The following is a 14,184-nucleotide window of genomic DNA, read 5'->3' as shown; positions in this document are numbered from 1 at the left end:
GGGGCAGTTATAACAGCAGAATGGTGCCGTATACCAGGAACTGCTCAACTTATGCATGTCACTGTTTTACCAATGTCATTTAATTCATATTTATGCAAGGGGGGATTGCATTGTTTTCACTTTACCGGCATAATTAAAGCAGCACAACTTTCTAGCACAGTTCAGACCTTAGATTACAAGCATTCCAGACTATAGTGGGATGTCTGGCTTTGATTATACCACAGTTTATTGTAGGTTGGCATGAGTATCCCAGTCCTGCACCTCTTCATGTGCAACTCCTGTGGCTAGTATGGAGAGAGAACTATAGGTGAGGCTAGAAGTGCTACCTGTTAGTAAGACCGCTCAGTGCTTCCCACAAGATACTGGTGTATTCACCAGCTTTTAGCATTGCCACATTTCAATCATTTAAGCTGAAATGGTTAGTGTTCACCTCATATTTAATTTTTTTGTGGGGGAGGAGTTCAATCAAAATGGTTTAGCTTCTGAGAATGAAGATAAGGAACAATGCATTGTTTTCTTATGTTAAGAAATTCTGGTAATCCATCTTGGGACAGCTTTAACCAGGGGTTTGAACCACGGATTAAGAATTTCACTAGGGAGGCTGCCTGTCTGTCAGAAATATGTCTTTTAATATGTCCATGTTAAAAAAAACAACTTGCCCAATATAGCCATTTCCAAACCACTGCAGCTGCAGAAGCTCAATGGAGACTTCTTACATTTTAATGTCTAAAATCTGCAAAAAGTCCATCTGAACTGAGCACGTTTCAGCCCCTCACAGCTCTACGGACTGACTAGACTCACCGCTGCCAGATCTTAAATATGAAATTATTGTATTGGCAACTCAAAATTATTGTATTTGCTGAAAAACTATCACATGCTGAAAAAATTATGCAAACAAGTATGCAAATAAGTCTTCCTAGTTACTTTATATTGCTCACTATAAGTTGCCTTGCCAGTGAGTGAGTGAAAACTGGGTCTCAAAGCTGAAGCATTTCTTTATTTCGAGGGAAGCAGTGGTAAGAAAGTACTGACAGCAGATCAAAAGTTGGTTAAGACTTGGGAGTGACTTGGGTTTTGCGTAAGCTGCATCAATGAGCTGCTTCAAAAATTATCATACATTTTGAACACTTTTACTATTATTGATTGTACATCATACAGGGGTTGAAGTTATTGTGCAGATACAATAATTACTGTACACCTGCCAGCACGGACTAGACGGCACGTAGATCAGCCCCACAAAGTGACTGAGCGTGCTCCAACCCAGGCTTTTTACAGTAGAACCAGATTGGCGTGGGGCTAAACTGACAGCACACATTATTCCCATTTTTTTTCCAGAAAGATTAAGACCCAAAAGATCCACTGATGTTGAGTGCCCTCTTGGAGATGCCCAGAAAATGAGGATTAGCGACCACTTAGGGAAAGGCTAGTGCAAGGCAGTCTCCTTCACTAAACAGCCTTGATCCATCCCCAGTACAGGTCCAGCCTGCACAGGGAATGAGGCAGGGGTCCTGCAGGAAAAAAGAAAAGCATAAGGGTGGAGGTAAGGATGCTTGTGCAATGGTAATGCTGGAATTTCCTAGTAAGTAAGGGCTTGATTTTGCCAACGTAATACCCTATTGGGGGTAGTTCGGGCACGGTATGATTACAATTCAGTCTTTAAAGCATCCTGCAGAGGAAGACAGACAGACACCGATAAGTTCGTATCACAGACGTGGAAGCCGCAGCATAGCAAACGGAAGTAACTTATCCAAGGTCAGAAAGGCAGAGGCAGATGTCCCACGCCTTGGTCCTGAGCTCTCATTCCTGAGCCTTTTGGGCCCAACAGAGATGCAGGATGCTTGACAGAGCTAGACACATTCCTCTATTCACACCACAGAAAGCAAGGGAGTATGGGCTTTTGTCAGGTAAAAACATCCTTTCTGCTCCACACTTAGGCAGAGCATCAGCTGCGGCAAAAACAGAGGGTGTTTTTGTGATGTGAGCCTTAGACTCAATTCGTCTTTTGTGCAAATCCCACGGAGACAGATTGGACCAGCGATACTAGCAACCAGGACTCAGGCTTGGAGAAGGGCTCCCAGCATGAAACCCAAATGGGCTGCCTAGGTGCCGGTGCCTGTCACTGTAGTCTTTAGACCAGGGACTGAGTTGATCGGCACGTTTGTGGGAATGGTTTACAGAAGAGGTTGTTACCTTGCTGGGCTGTTTGCTCTCAGCCTCCTCCAGCTACCCGCATCAGGAACACGTGCTGACCTTGCTGACACATGAGTTTTATTTAGCACTGTTGTGCATGCTGCGGCGGTGCAGATGGGTGCTACGGTCTCCTCTGGTTACAGCTGGCTAACTTTCCGCTAAGCCGAGGCTTCCTTCCAGCCCCCTGGCTTGAGCTACCCTTTTCCATACCACGGCATCAGAGCTCCTCTCACCTGGAAGGGCACAGGCACACGAGCCGGGTTCAGTCACTGCAAAACCCAGTGCTGTAGCGAGACCCGATCAAACAGCCTACACACAGGAAGCTTCAGCAACGTGGGAGCTCCCTTTGTACTTCCTGCAGTGCAACGGCTGCAACGTGGCCCCCAACCACCCACTAAACATCTTCCTGTCTATGCAGAGAAGGTGGGTGTGGTGGCGGAGGGAGAGGTCAGGTGCCTAGATGAAAGTCTGAATATAGGACTGTGGAGCTGGCTGGCTGGCTGGAAGCTATTTGAGCCTTCTCCCAGCAGATGCAGCAGCTCTGCTGTTTGCCCAACTTTGCAGACAGACAGACAGACACGAGGCAAAGCTGCTAAGGAGCAAGACTGATTTGTGGAGCTGAAAGGGCCTGTTGCCTAAAGTTGCAGCCCTTGCACCCATGGCTCCGTCACTTCTCAACCTCCAAAACCCACGACGTTTCTGCACACCCCCTTTCTGCTAATGGCTTTTTTCTCCCGGAGCTGCTCAAAATATGTGCTGCTTTGTTTTGATTTACGTTTTGCGTCAAGGGAAGCTGAGTGACCCTCGGCTCGTGTTCAGCGGTAGAGAGAAGAATTAGTACACAATTCAAAACTGAACACAAGGCAAGTTAAGAAGTGAAACTCTCAAATGTTGCCCGGCAACAGACTAAGTTGGAACAAAACCTCATTCACGACACCATCAAGTGGGTCCCTGAAATCAGATTAAAGATGAATAATAGTGGCGATTGCATCGTCTTCTGTTCTGATGCACTAGAAAGACCCAAGATGTTTAGCAAGGTTGTTTTATTAAAGCAAGGTGGGAACTTTGTAAGTGCAAGGTTTTTAACTGAGAAATGCCATTTTGTCAAACCCAAGACTTCAAAGAGACATACTACTTCAACAAAACTATCACCTGGAAGATGTCTCAGGTTGAGAATGGATTTGCTGGTCAAAACTAAGGAAGGAGACTCCAGAATAGCTGAAGGTCTAGTAGAGACAACACCCTGCTTGATTCAGACTAAAGACCTGCGCTCCCACATCCCAGCTAACCCCCTCCGGCTTGCAGCTATTCTTGGATTTCTTTTCTTTTCATGAGACATGTTAAAACCTTAAAATTTGCCATAAATCATAACTCTTGTTTTCTGGCCAGATCTAGTTATAACTGAACAGATTAGTCTTTTTTTAGGCATTTGCTTTATGGAAGGGTCCAAAAATAAATTAGGCTTACCGAAGTCTAAAATAAATGCACACAAAAGGGAGAAATTTGCACACGGTGCTTCAAAGCTCAGGGTTGGGGGTTTTTTCCTTAAAGGAAGTGGAACTTGAACCAGTAAAGTCTGAGAAGTGGTTTTCTCGGTGGTGAGCGTGCATCATACAACAGAGTGGAATCGGGCCAGAGTGGACGGCTAGTTCCCTCCCCGTTCGCCCACCTCTGCTCTATCAAGCACCCAAGACATGCAACTTGTTAAGCACTGGCAGGTCTTCTAAGAGATCACGTGGCATCTTGCTGTTGCTCTAGAGTAGGGTGGTCATTGGTCCTGTTTTATACTGGATCATCCTGTTTTTAAATCCTCTGTCCCCAGGCCGTTTCTAAACGAGCAAAAAGTCCTCTTTTTCAGTTCACTGGTGGAAATACATGTCAATCATTTGTTCTTATGATTTTATTGGCCGTGCCTACAGGTAGGAAGTGCAGACAGGAGGAGCAGGTTCCCAGTCAGCTGGGGAGGGAGGTGGCTTTTTTACAGTGGTGGCCCCACCCCTTGCTACTGATTGGCTAAGGAGGGGCAGCTCCGCCCCTTGTTGCTGATTGGTTGAGGGGGCCGTCCCCTCCTGCCCCCTCACCAAGCGGATGTCCTGTATTCTGGGGATAGGTCGGTGGCCACCCTACTCTGGGGCATGAATTCAAGCCTTGCTTGAATTGTGCTTTGCATGGCCCCAGACGAAGAGGGGTAGCTGGTCATTCTGGTGTAATGAGAGCCACGTCGCTGCCTTGTGCGCGCCTGGTAAAGAAAGCAGCATCCTGCAATGACACTGGCCCAACGGGGTGTCAAGGTAGAGGTGGACATTTCACCTTTTTGGGAAGGGAAGGGAGTCACTTGTCTATGGCCTGAGCTGACGATCCCCTAGGTGAATTATAAAATCATAGAAAATGAGGGCTGGAAGGGACCTCAGGAGGTCACATCTAGTCCAACCCCCTGCTCCAAGTAGGACCAATTCGTGCCAAATATAAGCTTTCATCAAGAACAGCACAGGTTTGATGGTCATAGAAACTTTCTATAGGTGAACAAAAGATTAACTATTGCAGCACTGTCTTCTGAGTTTGCAAGCACCCTCCAGAGCCTCTGTAGTTGCTCATGGTCTTGACCAGCTGCAGGGAAAAAGATGAAGTTAAGCCTAACCATTCCCCTTGCTGTTATTCACAACCCAGTGGGGGGCTGCGAATTGCTGAAATGCACATCTGTATCATGCTTCGGCTTCTGAGGAAAGCTTGAAGCACACCCTGGGGCAGATGAGTCCAGACTCCACCAAACAGAGTAGCAGTTTCAAGCTCCCATTGCCTAACCATCTCTCATGCCAGGCAGGAGGTGCAAGTCTGAGGGGGGAGACAGAGGCGGGTGTTGAGGGTGGGAAAAGACACACAGGGCACGTCTACATGAGACTTTTGCCATGCAGTAGACTAGACTAATTATCTGCACAGTAAACATCGTGCATCTATACATACACCTCTATTAGGCTGGAGTAAGCGAATTTACTCTACAGCAGCGCATGTGTAGATGCTGCACCAGCTGGCTGGGGCATGAGGGTATGTCAATGTGGGGGCTGTCCACTGGCTAGCCCCGCATGGGCACACTGAAGCACCCCCATGCCCCAGCTGGGCCCTCTGCAGCATGTTGAGGCAAGGGGGGCAGCCCCCAGGCCCCCTGCCAGTTGGGGCTGCTCCAACCCAGCTCAACGTGCGGCAGTCCCAGGCGCACGGGAAGATGCGGGAAGACCTAGGAGCAATAAACTCCTTATTCATGTGCACTAATTGCATGTGTAGATGTGCCCGCAGAGAAGTATTTCTCCTTTCCAGCAGCCAGGAATGGAGCTTCAAAGTTAGACACCTGTTGGCTTATGCAAAGGCAGAGTATAGCTATACTCCTACTCAACATCGGTTCTGAGGGTCACCTTTAACTAGTGCAAACCCTGTGTGCTGCCCCTCTTCATCTATGGGTTACCCCGCTGCAGCAGGATACCAGGCACACAGAAGAGATGAATAGTAAGCAGACCAATTGCTAGAAGGGCTCCATCTGGCAGTCAGTCTGCTCACCATTTCTCTTCCCTTTTCTGTGGGGCACCAATTCATGGCAGTAGTGATGGCAAGCGGAGTACAGAAGAGCTGAAAGCCAAGTGCTGGCAGACTTCCAGCTGTCCTTGGATGAATGCTGAGCACCTTGCAAGGAGAGAGAGGCTAGAGGGGAGCTCAACCTCAGGCTCTGATGCTAAGGATAGCTTCCAGCAATAGTCAGTGTGGAAGGTCAGTGGGTCTCAGCTAGAGGGCTGCCCTGAGGACAGGAGCTAGTAACAACACCCCCCAGTTCCCAGTAGCTGCTAGTATGATAGTCTGTACCATGGCTGAGCAAGAAACAGGTTTATGAATATTTTTCAAATGTTTCTTTTTCTGCATTAGGAGGAACTCAAGACCTTCCACAGGTTCCTCGGTGAAAAATCACAGCATTCGTGTCTGCAGAAAACCCCCTTGCATTGGGACGCTCAACTGGGCAGGCGATACCTGGGTTTAAATCAACATTTCATGGCCTAGTTTGGAGGAGGGACTGAAACCCAGGTCTCCTACACCCCAGGTGAATGCCATAGTCACTGGGATACAAGTCAACCTCTCTCTGGCCAAGTGAACGTTTATTTATACGAGTGCAACAGCTCCAAAAAAGACCCACTGCAGAACCTCTTATCTCATGGTAATTAGTGCACTCACAGGGTGCATCTACACAAGACGTTTACTGCAGAGTAGGCTAATTAGCCCCGAAGTAAATGTCTCATGTCTACACATGTGCCCCTATTAGGCTGCAAGAAACTAATTAACTGTGCAGCAGGGTTGCCTGCCAGATAGTCCCGCAATGGAGCACCCTTGTGCCCCAGCCAGGCCCTCCATAACATGCTGAGCTGGGCCACAAAAGCCCCGGGCTGGCAGGCGGATCCCCTGGCCCCTGTGCCAGCCAGCGCTGCTCTAACCCAGTTCAACATGCTGCGCTCTTGGGTGCACATGTAAATGGTACACCCGGGAGCTTCCCAGGACTAATAAAATCTGGTGGAAGTTTATTGCTCCGCATTAATTTACACGTGTAGACATTCCCACAGGGTGGTAGTTCAGGCAGAGCATTTTAACCCAGCTTTCCTGAAGCCCAGGTGAGTGCCCTAATCACTTGGTCATGCTCATTTTGGAGTTCTCTCTGGTTCTGACCAGAAATCCCCTTGTAGATTTGAGAAACCCTTTGTGATGATGAAGGTTTTGCCAGCACGTTCCATGAATAATTTTAGTTTCAAATAACCAAAGTCCAAATTTTGCTGGACCATTTCTGGGTGGCTTTAGGTGAGCTTGTTTTCAGACTCTCACCCTGGGCCTTTGCCAGGAAATAATTTCCACACCCACCTCCTGTCTCTATCTCCGAGCTAGGAGATTTAAAACTTTCCACCTACTAAACCCCTGGTGCATTCTTCCAAGCTCCGATTAGAGAATCATTATGAGACTGGAATTAGCTTGCAGAGCTGCGTCCTGCTGAGATGTCTCACAAAAGCTGCTATATTTTAAGAGTGGGCACAACAAGTCTTATCAGTGGGAACTCTCCACTTAAGAGCTAAGGCTGTGCCGTGGCAAATCAGTCCGGCACCTCACAAAGGTCTTGGGATAGGTGTGGTTGCACTGGTAGCATGTATTCTGGTTCTGGGTGGTACGCACAAACATACTTAAAACTCAATATTTACATACACACTTTCCCACTTTGCCTACACCTGCCAGCTGGATCAGTCAAGGCAAAGCAGTACACATAGCATGGCTTCAGCTTCAATTTAAGGTGGCTTTTAATACAGACCCCATTAGAACGAGGATTTCTCAAGTTAATCCATGCTGTAAAGGACTGCTTTCAAGGTAGGTTAGTTAAAAACAAATGTCAGCTCGAAGAGAGTATCCCTGTAGGACAGACCCGTTTGAGACAACAATAAGTTTTAGTAGGTGAAACAACTATCAGATCTTTTGAACTGCTCCATAAACAGTCTCTTTACAAAGTTCTGCCGTGTCCATTTCACAGCTGGGTAAATGGAGGAACACATATTTTAAGTGACTTACCCAAGGGTACTACCCCTCAATGAAATAGGGGTAACTCACTGTGGTGCAGATTCCATTTACTGCAAGGTAAGAGCATGCATACAAGCATTTACTGGAGCTAATACACGGTAAAACCCTGCCTTCTTTCCCTGATAATGTTGTTTATGGAGTAAAAGGTAAGGTGTCCATGCACTAAATTGCTAAAGGACCCAGTTTGCAGGTCTGCTAACTGGAGGTGTTATTTTCAGACTAGCTAGTTTGTTTCCCTATGAAACACTAGAACGATTTGCACCAAAACAGGCTTCTGGAGGCTTCACACCGCCAGAAACAAAGAGATGTCATTGAATCTTATGTGGCCACTTCCCCATCTCACCAAGACACTGGGAGGCTTATAAAGCTAAAGCATCACAGACTCTAGAGTATGTGAAGAGCTGAACACAGGGGACCACAGTTGCTCAGCAGCTCTGCTGTAGATTGTCTTATTTTTTTTCCTATGAGAATTAAACAAACAGAGTAAGAAAAGAAAAGAAAAGAAAAGAAAAGAAAAAAGAAAAGAAAAGAAAAGAAAAGAAAAGAAAAGAAAAGAGGGATCCCTGTAGGGTTAAAGTAATCTTAAAAGAGATCTCAAACATTAAAGACCCTATGTATTATAATGGGGGTGGGGAGGGAAAGATGTGCTAAGTGGCATGCCCAAGGTCACCTTGAATGCCTGTGGCAAAGAGGAACTTGAACCTGGATCTCGCATCTTCATTGATGGGCCAACCTCCCTCTCCCCTTCCCTTTTTGACTCCCACTTAGACTGCAATACTCGCTCTGCAAACAGGACAAGATTTACAAAAGACAGGAAAGACTCATTCCCAAACCCCTCCACTCTTTGCATTTACATCAGAAGCAGAGGTCAGAGCATTGCCTGGGAAACTCCACCCCTGATTATTAGCTCGCTCTGTGTAACTACCTGACAAGGGCCCTGGCCTGATGGCTATTGTTTTGCCATTTGATTGAGAGCGTGTTGCCTTTCATGGAGCCTATACATCCTGCCTAAATCTCAGTCCCAAAGCAAGCAGTCACGTAGCGAGTGTCGGACGTCCTGCTCCCAAGCTCTGCTGTGGAAATTAGGAAGCGATATTTTTATTTCTCTAGCCACAGAATCAGGTATTTGCAAGGAAGAGCCGATGTTCAATGCAGTCCCTTCCTTCCCTAAACAGACTGATTCTGGTGAAACCTCCACCAGCCAAACCGGTTCAAATGTCTGCACTCAAGGTGGACGCAACCAAGCCCAGACGGCTCAGCTCCAGGCAGAGCCTTTTTTCAGATGATCCAGAGACAGTGTTGCGCTTACAGAACCAGGACTCTGTAGTGGCTCGGATTTGGAGAAAAAATAAAGCCTGTATCAGAGAGATGGCTGGCTTCCTTTTCACACACTTGTGCCATTTGGCTCAAACTCTAAGAAAAGTGCTACTTACTGAATGATCAGTCTTATCACAGGGTGGTGGTGGGGGGTGGTTCATCCTGGTATTTTTAAATCACCGCTTGCCACGCACTGGAGGACAAAAGCTCCGGTCTGTTCTCCTATGCCATCACCTTCATCCTCTATCGAGCGAAGAGCCCCTAATCCTGCGCTGGTCTCCATCACATCGGGCGCTGCACAGATCCAGAACAAGGAGGCAGACGCTGCTCCAAAAAGAGCTTGCAATCCAAGCGTCAGACCAGACAGACAACAGATGGAGACGGACAGACAGACAGGAAGGGCGCAAGGACGCAGCGAGACAATGCTGGTCAGCACGACAGTGGCCGTCTCGGCAGGCCATCTGCCTAATCACTGTGGCTTTGTCTGGCAGTAAGAACCAGTTAGCTGCATTAGTCTCAAATCAGGTGGGAGGCAGGACAGATATGCACCTTGCAGACTAACTAAATTCAACATATAGAGAGCGAGCTTTTGTGAACCAGAAGGGACCGTGCCAGCCAGCTTTGTTTCTGGAAAGGGGCCTTTTGAAAATGGCTCGAAGCAGCTCAGCAAGGCTTTTATAGCACGTGAGCATGTTGCCTGCCAATGCTTCCCACAATAGATGTGCAGAGGGAAGTGTGCACGCAGCTGCCACCTGCCCTACCACCTACCAAGCGGCTGTCGACACCACATAGCCAGGGAACAAGCTGAACTGGTGTTAAAAGTAAAAAAAACCGGACCTACGGATGAAGAGAATAGCTGGAACAGAGCCAGCAAGAAATCTTCTGACCCATCAACCCGGACGGCTCCCCTCCTTCGGTGACCAGCACCGGACAGAAGTGATCACTGCAGTCATTCCCACCTCCTGCGATTTTTCATCAGCACAGATGGAAGCAGATCACAGACATCCCTTCCCTGTTTTATTGGGTGGTCTGCGAAGGTGCATCTCTACCCTGCCTTCTGATTAATAACAATAGTCACAGGGAGGGAGCCGTGTCATGGTGCACACACACCCTGCCCCCAGGTTATGACCACACTGGGATCTGCTGAGGGCATTTCTCCCATGTTGATGTGACATCCACTTCCTCCCCGCCCTGCAGGCAGCGACGGATGACATATCCTGCATGACGCGTCATCTTGTGGCAGAGGAAGGGATGAGCCGAGCACGTGCAGAATATGCAGTTATCTGCAGGTATCTCCCCGCATACATACACAATGGACAGAAGGGTCACCCGAGCTCAGGTGGCCCAGTGATTTTCCTTTCTAGTTTTCTTAGCCAACAGTGCATAAGCAAGTGGGATGGGTTATCCAGAGAGGTGGCGGCAACTCTATCCTTGGAGGTGTTTAAGATCTGGTGTTGCAGGGCACTAGGGTGTTCTGCTCCTTTTAAGCGCTGGAATTACTAGGGAGAGAGCCCTAGCAGTCAACGGGGAGCGCCAGCTGCTGGTCATCAGGGCAGCCAGAACCAGCTAGTTGGCCCACACCTGCCAGTGGTCCACTGACCAGAAGAAGCAGGGTCTGGCTCGTATATAAACCCCAGGGTAGAGGCCAGGACGGCAGTTCCCTGCCAGCAGCCAAGTGGGAAGGAGCTCTCTCAGAGCAAGCAAAGGGGAGAGGCCTGAGTGCAAGTGCAGCTTCTGGTACTGTTGAGGGACGGAGCACGCCCTGTGTGGCTCGAATTATGTTATAGCCTTGATGTTGATTTCTGTTTATAAGACAGTGGTTTGGGTGAGGCTATTTGGGGAAGGAGGATGCCTCACTGGGGGCCCACTGCAGCGTGGGGACCCCAGCGCCAGCGAGGGCACGGCATTTGGGGTGCACTGACCCTGGCGCCAGCAAGGGCGTGACACTAGGGACTGTAGAGAGCCCAGAGAGGACAAGGGGGCCAATACATACCAAGGCCTAGACCGAACAATGTCAGTGCCATCTGCAAGGATTGGGGCGTGGTAAAGGGGCGGTTGGAGCCATGCATATAGCCCATCAGGCTGGGGTGTCTGGTGACATCTGTTTTGAAGCAGGACCCACAAGGGGTTGGGGAACCCACGGGGTTCAGAGAGTCCATCAAACTGTGTCCAAGAGGACTTAAAGGCAGCCTCTCTATACTATAAATCCATTAAGACGTGGCAGGTAAGAACTGAGGGTGTCCGGGGGCCAAACTGGCACGGTCAAGGGGCCTTAGGGGTAACACAGCCATCCTTAGGGACCCCGTCCCATGACACCTGGCTAGATGAAGCTTTGGCTGGGATGATATAGCTGGGGCTGGTCCTGCTTTGAGCAGGGGGGTGGACTAGACATGACCCCCTGAGGTCCCTGCCAACCCTATTTTCTATGGTCATACCTGTGTTGAGGTGGGGCAGTCTTTGGCAGAGGGGTTTAACCTCCCATCACTGGATCTGTAGCATGATGCACCTTATCCTTTCTACTACTACCCTTCTCCCAACATGCTCCCTCAAGTAACACTTAACAAAGGGAAAAAAAAGGTAAACCAGTGAAAGTTAGATGTCCATAAGCTATTACCTCACCAACAACACTTACCCTCTCACTTCCCTGGCTACATGGCCAGATTTTTCCCAATCTACCATCCAAGGCCAATTTTTCCTTTTTGAAGTGTTTTTAAAGTTTTTTTTATTTTTAATTATATCACACACACATGCACACACTTAAGGAAGTTCCTACACTGATTGGGGATTTTAAGATCACATTGGTTATCTCTGCATGAAAGGCCTGATTCAAAGCTGGGTGAAATCACTGCAAAGATGCTCGTTGTCGTCCCGGGGGTTTGGTTCGTAACAAAAGCAGGGAATCAGCACTACAGTGGTCTGAGAGTTTCTACATTATATTTAGCCCTGAATTGGGGACATGACAGCAGTGTTAGATCAGCTTGCACCAATTCTGAAGTTTGGTTAAACAGGACTCACAATGAAAGGTGGGACTGGCAGCTTGCAAGTCACTGGACTCTCATTTTGATAACCATTTACAGCTGTTGCTCCACATTCATTTGACCTTTAGAGTTATTACACTGAATATCATAGCAAGAAGCACGACTACAGGAAACAAAGACTTTACTCTGCCACCTGAAACCCCAGTTTTCACATGGTACAAAAACACCCCGAGAAGCGTCTCCCCTATCTTACAATCAGGTCAAGATCAGATCATTGAAGTCCTGCCACAACTGACATGAAGGGTATACGTAGGGAGAAGCAAGCGAGCAATTCTTCACGCAGGGCAGCTGCATCAACCCCCCATGTAATGAGGTGCAGGTCTCAGGGGCTGGATCCCAGCTGCAAAGGGTGAAGGGGATAATAGCCTACTTGCTGCAGGACACTGGCTCAGCTGACAGAGATGATGGGCTGGGCTCAGAGGAAGTTAAAAGCTCCCAGGAAGGGAAACTGGGCAGAAAGAAGGAGAGGCATGCTTAGAGAGAAGCACAGGGACTGTGTTACTTCTCCAGGTCTGATGGAAGACCAGAGGTTTGATTTGTGTTTATTCTTTGTACCTATACCTGTTGTGTTTGCTGTTGTGAGATGCTTTCCACATGTATGGTAAATAGACTGGCTTTTATGAAGAAACTGGCTCCTGAGCCTGCTTAGGGGAGTGTTAACCTGCTACACCCCCTTTCACAAAAATGCAAGTTCCTGAGTGGAAGATAAGGCCCCAATAGTGTATTATCTATTTAACTTCTCAACAGCTGGGCAGAACCATGTAAGCACTTCCAGAAGCAGAGAGCTCTTTCAAGGACTGTTCATAAATGCAAACTAAGAAAGCTGCACATGTATGTGCATGCACACATACACTGGCTGAAAAGTGTATTTTGCTGATCTCTGCTTTTAAACCAGCATCATCTGTAGAAGCCAGATGATAAAACAAGTAGACTTGCTGATACAGAAGGTGTCTAATCCCTGTGTAGCTAATATAGCTTCTTGCTTCTGCACCCGAGGCCATCAACTCCTGGGTAATCTCAGCTGGAGTAAAGACAAACCTATTGCAAAAGGTCCCAGTTTATCTGGGAAAACTTGAAGATTTTCCCCTTTTGCATTCAGTTTTCTCCTCTTCCCCAAGAAATGCTTCCATTTTCCCTTCCATGACTGTTACAAAATGTAATGCTGGAAAAGGAAGGTCTGTAAGGAAATCTTAGTAGGGTAAGAGATGCAACATGCATTGCCGTGGAAAAAAGCACCGAGTCCAAGGTTGTGCAAGTGTTTGGGCTCTTGGGCCACGTGTTTCTCATTTGGCACATGTGTGTGGCCAACGGGAAAGCTTGTTTCCTTTATAAAATGAGAATGCAACAAAGGAGGGCTTTGTTCGGGAGCCAAGTGACAGGCCAGTGCTGCATTTAAAAACTAATTGCAGTGCCATGGGAGTTATGAGTCACTGCTTCAGGGCCCCCACTAGTGGGCATGAAATCCTCACTGCCCAAACACCCTATGTCTTGGCTAGGGAGAAAATGCAATTGTACAACTCTGGGCAGGAGGTGAGAATACAGCAGTCTGAATGCATGGAGGGCTGAGCCAGGGATCCAACTCCAGAAGCCTTGGTGATGCTGATCAAGCCCCTTTTGCCTTAGCGTTTCCTTCAATAATTGCTCTGGAATTAGATACATAAGCAACTCCATTTCTGAGACACCAAAGTTGCTATTGGATCTTCTTCTTTTGCATACTTTATTTCCCCTCTATGCATCATTAATGTTGCAGAGCCACACCTGCTCTGTCGCTGATGCTTGCCAGGTCCTCATCCTGGGGATATGGGTATGCACACACGTGAGCTATTGGGTGTATCTCCTCTTTAGAATCACCAAATCGAGTTGGGCTGGACATGCACAACTTCCAGTAACATTTTATCTTTCTGAGGAAATCCCAGCCAACTGATTGTGCTGCAGTCCTTTAGGTGAGGCCTTAAGGAAAGCTTCTCAGCTGATGTTAATGCACAGAATATCACTGTCCCTTTACCAACTGAAGATCAGCTGGGCCCTAAATATATACACCCCAGAGCTA

General features: G+C 47.8%; 1 protein-coding gene across 2 annotated transcripts in view; it reads right to left on the bottom strand.

Annotated features, from left to right (window-relative positions):
* Positions 1-14,184, bottom strand: part of ITPRIP (inositol 1,4,5-trisphosphate receptor interacting protein) — a 30,197-nt gene that overhangs the window by 10,579 nt on the left and 5,434 nt on the right. The window contains exon 1 of one of the 2 annotated variants that reach the window (XM_019485985.2): positions 9,213-9,567. The exons of the other annotated variant lie outside the window; for it this stretch is intronic. The gene's annotated coding sequence lies outside the window, so the exon portion shown is untranslated. Of the gene's footprint in view, positions 1-9,212; positions 9,568-14,184 lie in introns of those variants that run through there. 2 annotated transcript variants of the gene reach the window in all.

This window comes from Alligator mississippiensis, chromosome 6 (genome assembly GCF_030867095.1).
Source record: "Alligator mississippiensis isolate rAllMis1 chromosome 6, rAllMis1, whole genome shotgun sequence".
Lineage (NCBI taxonomy): Eukaryota > Metazoa > Chordata > Crocodylia > Alligatoridae > Alligator > Alligator mississippiensis.
Note: the sequence above shows the minus strand (reverse complement) of the source record. Positions and strands in the feature narration are given on the sequence as shown.